Source organism: Hyaena hyaena, unplaced genomic scaffold (genome assembly GCF_003009895.1).
Source record: "Hyaena hyaena isolate Hyena2069 unplaced genomic scaffold, ASM300989v1 scaffold_1214, whole genome shotgun sequence".
In the NCBI taxonomy this organism is placed as follows: domain Eukaryota; kingdom Metazoa; phylum Chordata; class Mammalia; order Carnivora; family Hyaenidae; genus Hyaena; species Hyaena hyaena.
In genome coordinates this window covers 379,978-385,977 of record NW_024081851.1, presented here as the reverse complement: position 1 = coordinate 385,977, position 6,000 = coordinate 379,978, and the positions used below count along the sequence as shown (strand labels likewise).

Sequence of the window (6,000 nt, the reverse complement as noted above, 5' to 3'; positions counted from 1 at the left end):
CGGGGGTCCGGCCTGGCCTGGCCGCCCGTGATGCCTACACACGCGGGGGTCCGCTCCGGGGGGCGGGGGTCCGGCCTGGCCTGGCCACCCGTGATGCCTACACACGGGGGGGTCCGCTCCGGGGGGCGGGGGTCCGGCCTGGCCTGGCCGCCCGTGATGCCTACACACGCGGGGGTCCGCTCCGGGGGTTGGGGGTCCGGCCTGGCCTGGCCGCCCGTGATGCCTACACACTCGGGGGTCCGGGCTGTGCAGGGAGGAGAGTGATTTCGGGACTCAAGGGCAGGGCCATCTTCTACCTTGTTTCCTGCTTTCCCGCGCCGCCCGCTGCGCTCCCCGCGCACTCGGACGCAGCACCTCCCACCCCCGCTCTCTCCCTCCTTCCAGCACCCGACTCCCGGCACCTGCGCGGTGGCCAGTGATTCCTTTCGTGGGGCTTTTACACATGCACTTTTCGGGTCTCCTGATGTAAGAATAGAGTGAGACGCGGCTGGCGAGCGGGGCGACGCGGAAACACTGGCGACGCTGACGGAGGGTTTGGCTCCGCAAAGTCGCTGACGCTTCCAGCGCCACCGCAGCCCGTTCACAGACTGACCTACCGTTTCCTGTCACCCAAGAGAAGAGACCACGTGTAGAAAAGCCGCCTTTGGGTGGAGGCTCTGCCTCCTCTCCCGGCCCCGCAGCCCCTCGCGGGCAAGACCCGTCCAGCACCGCGAACGTTCTCTCGGCTGCAGGCTCGGCCGGGTTCTCAATAACCGGCTCGCTCTTCCTTCACGATAAGATTCGCCGCGGTGGACACATCTGGGTCACCCGTGCCGGTGACAGAGGGACTGTGCCCCTGCCGGAGCGCGTCCGCAGGGACCAGCGTGAAGCGCTGGGGCCCAGTCCGCCCGGGTCGGGCCTGCACGTGCTTGCGGCCACGGCCACGGGCACGGGGAGCCTGGCTCCGCTGGGCGGGCACCCGTGGCGGTGACTGTCACCGACGGTTTCACAATCGCGAGGGCTCTCTCTCCGCCACTGTGGTTTGTTCGGAGCCTTGGTCCTTTAGGGCCCTTAGCATTTAAAGGCCACAGAGAGGTGGAGGCCAGAACATGAGCCGATGTGAGTGGCAGGGAAAGTCCTTCTGTGGGAGGGACGCAGAGCACCGTAGGGAGAGTCCTGTTCTCAGCCTGTGGTCAGATGCTGCTGGCCCGATGCGAGTCGCAGGCAGGGTGTTTTTCCTCCATTAACGAGAGTCCTCGTTAAGGGAGCTGTGACCACAGGGCTGAAGTGGGCCGAGGCCAGCGTGGGGGACATAACAGGAGGGGTAGGGGACCAGGTTGGTCGCATGATGGAGAGTGGGGGCCTCAGGTTTGAAGTTAGTTCTTACCTGGTGGGAGATGGGAACCACAGGAAGTTGAGGCAGAAAAGCAGCGGATGTGAGCTGCTTTGTGTGGAGACTGTGTCCCTTCCCGGGCCACCCTGCTCCTCTGTGCCTCCTCGGTGTCTGTGCCTGGGCACCCCAGGCTCTGAGTGCCACCGTGATCAGCTTTGGTGAACTCCCCCTGCCCTACTCTGAAAGGGGCACAGGAAGTGGGGGCTGCTGCCAAGTGGAACATGCAAGCTTTATTACTTTTTAAATGTTTGGAGAATGAGAGAGAGAGAGACAGAGTTTGAGCTGGTGTGGGGTAGAGAGAGAGGGAGATACAGAGTCCGAAGCAGGCTTCAGGCTCTGAGCTGTTGACACAGAGCCCGACATGGGGCTCGAAATCATGAACCGTGAGATCATGACCTGAGCTGAAGTCGGATGCTTAACTAATCAAGCCACTGAAGGTCCCCTGGAAAGTGCAGTTTTAATTCAGTTTCAATGTTTCTGAGTCTACAAGAGAAAACACAGTGAACAAAGTCTTTGATTCATACTTTAAATGGAGGTGCTGCAGGGGGAGCCTCATACCTGAGTCCAGAGACACCGGGATCTGACGAGAGTGACGCTCACTGACACCGGGCCACCTGGGTGCGCAGGGTGGACCTTCCAACATCTCTGGCCCAAATAGGAAACGATGCATTCAAAGTAAGGAATTACCTTTTCGTTGAAGAAAACCAATATGATTCACAAATTAAATTTTACTTTAGTGGGAAAATAGTTCTTGAAATGCTAAAATACAGACCTGAAATATCCTTCCATAGAAAAATTCCATCAGAGATAAGTCAGATTAGCAGTATTTGACATTATGTTGTTGAATTACACACACTTGTGTCTACGTCCACAATAAAAAAATATACTGAAACGTCATTTAGAAGCCGCGGGCTGGGTTCCTGGGGTAGCTGGCACGTGCCCTGCCTTGTAGGATGGGAGAAAGCGGGGTATACCTTTAAAAAGATTTTTGTAAATGAAAAATTATTTTTTTATCCTTAAATATCCGTTCCTGCTGATAGAAAATAGCAGAAAATAATTGATCAAATATCATCCACCTGGATTTCTGAACTCTGTGCCACCATTTTGCCCTTTGGCTGTTTTCTCAGTGGTCAGTTCTTGGTAAGCTGTATGCTGCATCCGATTTCTTTGGAGGAGACTTGAATGAAAACCTCAGATTCATTTGGCGGAGGTTCAGCCACCCACAGAAGCTTGGTTCACTCAAGTGGGCGGGTGATACGCTCAGGTCATGACCTGAGCAAACTGGATGCCCAACCCACTGGGCCACCCAGGCACCCCTCATACACTGTTTACTAAGAGGGACGATGTCTGCACAATTGTCTGGGGATTCATATGATTTGCATTTTTCTAGATGTCTGTCCTGAGGCAAGGGAAACAAAAGCAAAAATAAACTATTGGTACTACGTCAAAATGAAAGGCTTTTGCATGGCGAGGGAAACAATTAACAAAAGTAAAAGACAGCCTACAGAATGGGAGAAGATACTTGCAAATGACATCTGATGAAGGGTCCAAAATATATAAAGAAGTTATACAAGTCAATGCCCTAAAAACAAATGATCCAATTAAAAAAAGGGCAGAAGACATGAACAGACATTTCTCCAAAGAAGACACACAGATGACCAACAGACATGAAAAGATGCTCAGCGTCCCTCATCCTCAGGGAAATACACATCACAACCACAGTGAGATACCACCTCACGCCTGTCAGTAGCTAAAATGAACAACACAGGAAACCATAGACGTTGATGTGGAGAAAGAGGAGCCCTCTTGCACAGTTGGTGGGAATGCAAACTGGTGCAGCCAGACTGGAAAACAGTGTGGAGTTTCCTCAAAGTTTCCATTTCATTAAAAATAGAAGTACCCTATGATCCAGCAGTTGCACTACGTGGTATTTGCCCAAAGAATACAAGAACACTAGTTCAAAAGGATCCATGCAGCTTGTTGTTTATAACATTATCTACAATCGCCAAAATATGGAAGCAGCCCGAGTGTCCGTTGATAAATGAATGGATGAAGAAAATATGGTATATCTACAGTGGAGTATTATTCAGGTATAAAGGAAATGCTGCCATTTGCAACAACATGGATGGAGCTAAAGAGTATTATGCTAAGTGAACTAAGTCAGAGAAAGACAAATACTGCATGATCTGATGCATATGTAAGGAACAAAACAAATGAACAAAGGAAAAAGATGAACCAAGAAACGGACTCTTAACTACGGAGAACACCCTGACGTCACCAGAGGGGAGGTGGGGGGTGGGGAAGCGGGGAAGGAGGTTAGGAGGACACGGTCGTGAAGAGCACTGAGTGATGATACAATCGCAGAATCGCCGTACTGTGCACCTGAAACAGAACACGGCATGTTTACTGTTCTGGAATTCAAACAAATGGTTTGCCAGGGGCCTGGCCAGAAGCAGCACGATCACGTCTTGTGGAAGCGTGGCATCAAAGAAGAAGCACCTGTGTAAGGAATTCTGTTCCTTTCTCTTCTCTAATTTGTGCCCTTGTTCTAAACTCCTCAAATTGGGAAAAATTTGGATGCCTTAATTGTAGTTTTACACGCCTATTATCTGTGCTGAGAAAGGAGAGGTGATTTAAGAATAAATTCACATCTCCGGTAATTTAGTTTTCAGGGAAGCTTCTAGAAGCAGCTTGCTCATGCCATGTTCCTTTAGATAAACCAGTCTGGTGTCCTGCCGGGAGGCCATGTAAGAGCTGCCGGGGTACGTCTCTGCCTTAGCGATCACCTGTGGGGACCTGTGGGGGGTTAGTTAGACCAGGGCCAGGACCCCTGTCCTCTCTGGGTGGAAACCGCATGCAAGGGCCTGCGAGTCCACAGCTCCCGAGGTCGCTCTCCAGAGCCCTTGACTCAGTGTGGCTGTGCCCACCGTGGGGTCCATGCTGGATCGCTTTTGCACACGTGTCTCCTTTTCGATAATGTTGTTGTTCACCTTGTGTTTGGATCCAGCCCGTTTTCTGGTTAATTCCCTTGGCTGGGATTCTCATTCACCTCCTGAACAAACTTCAGACCACAAATCTGTGACACAGAAAACGTGCTAAGGAAAGTGATCCCAAGTAAAACTCAGTTCACCCACTGAAATCAAAAGGGTTAAAATAAAAAGAATGTACAGATGCCCATAGATTTCAAAGTCAAGCTTATTTGGTGCCTCAGCTAACAAGGATGGTGATATTATTAGCCACATGATTACCTGGACACCTTGCGAGGGACAGGAATCTGTGCTGTGCTGGGGACTTCCCTGGAAAGGGGGGCTTACCTGGGAGGGGGGCTGCCCTGGAAAGGGGCTTCCCGGCTATGGCAGGACTTTCCCTGAGGAAGCAGCCTTGGGCCTGTGTCTGGCTCACCGCGGCCCTGGGGCCCCGTCCAGGGGGTGGGTTCCTTCATATGGGCTGGCGTACCGTGCCACCGCTTACCAGCACTGTCCCCCAATGTGCAGCGTGTAACACGCCCTGCCTGCCCAGGGCGCCAACGGGGAGGAAGTGGTTCGTGGGGAGTGGGAAGAGGTGGAAGTGAGCCCCTGTGCGGATGGGGCCCAGAGACGGGAACCCCGCTGGACTGGGGAAATCGCGCTGCCCCCTCTGTCCCTCTCAGATTCGAGGGCAGATTCAACAGCACAGCCGGGTCAGAAGCTTGCCTCTCTGAACCGGAACGAGGGGGCCCAAGGCCCAACGTCCCCTTACACCGCTTCGCGCGATCCCAGTAAGTGTCTGGAGTTTTCTCACATTGTCCCTGGTGCTGAAAGGGGCTCGTGTGCCCTAGTGGCAAGTGGGAAACAGCATATTCTGAGGACGTCGGGTGGTGACCGTGCCACCGGCCTGTTTTGAATGTGCTGGGTTGAAATCAATTAAAATGTTTTAGTCCACATTTAATTAAGTTGGATTAAATATTTTATGCACTTGCTGTCACGATCTAAGTGTTGACCTTGATTAGAAACGCAGTGGTTTGCACTGATGGATTTTTCTCATATTTTCTTAGAAACTTGTGGACTTCGGGTTTTCAGAACTTAGCAAACACATGAGTATTTTCCTTTTGATCCGAGACCATTGGAGCTGCCTTTCTTTTCAACAAAGTTTCTGGCACCAAATAAAAAAGCCAAAAAACAAATAAGGGAGAAGAGCCGTCCAGTGCCAGGAGGCGTGGGAGCCGCTCCGGGAATTCTGGAAGCAGAGTCGGAGCGGAATGCGACAGAAACAGCCTTGTCGGGGATTCCCGGACAGGAGTGTCCAAGCGAAGGGACGGCCTTCCAGCAGCTGCGATCTCGCCGTTCTGTCGGTTTGCTGCCAGCGCCTCGCGGCCCCGCTGCGACGCCCGAGCGAGCGGTCAGGGTCCCCGCGGGCCGGGCGCCCCGCAGAGGGACGGAGGAGCAGTTTTTACCCTTAATAACATCTGTGCTGCGTGAACCGCGCGTGACACCCACGCAGAGTTTTCTTGGACAAGCGGCGACTAAGTGGAAGCCGGATCGTGTGCTTGCGGGGCCTCCGTCCGTGGCCCGCGTCTGCGGCGGCAAATCCTGGGTCGCAGCGCGGACTTGGGAAACCTGCTGGCGCTCTGCGGGGCGCGGTGGTGGGGG

The 6,000-nt window shown here is 53.2% G+C and overlaps 1 protein-coding gene across 3 annotated transcripts in view; it reads left to right on the top strand.

Moving 5' to 3' along the window:
• Positions 1 to 6,000, top strand: part of SMOC2 (SPARC related modular calcium binding 2) — a 150,557-nt gene that overhangs the window by 45,941 nt on the left and 98,616 nt on the right. The window lies entirely within an intron of this gene.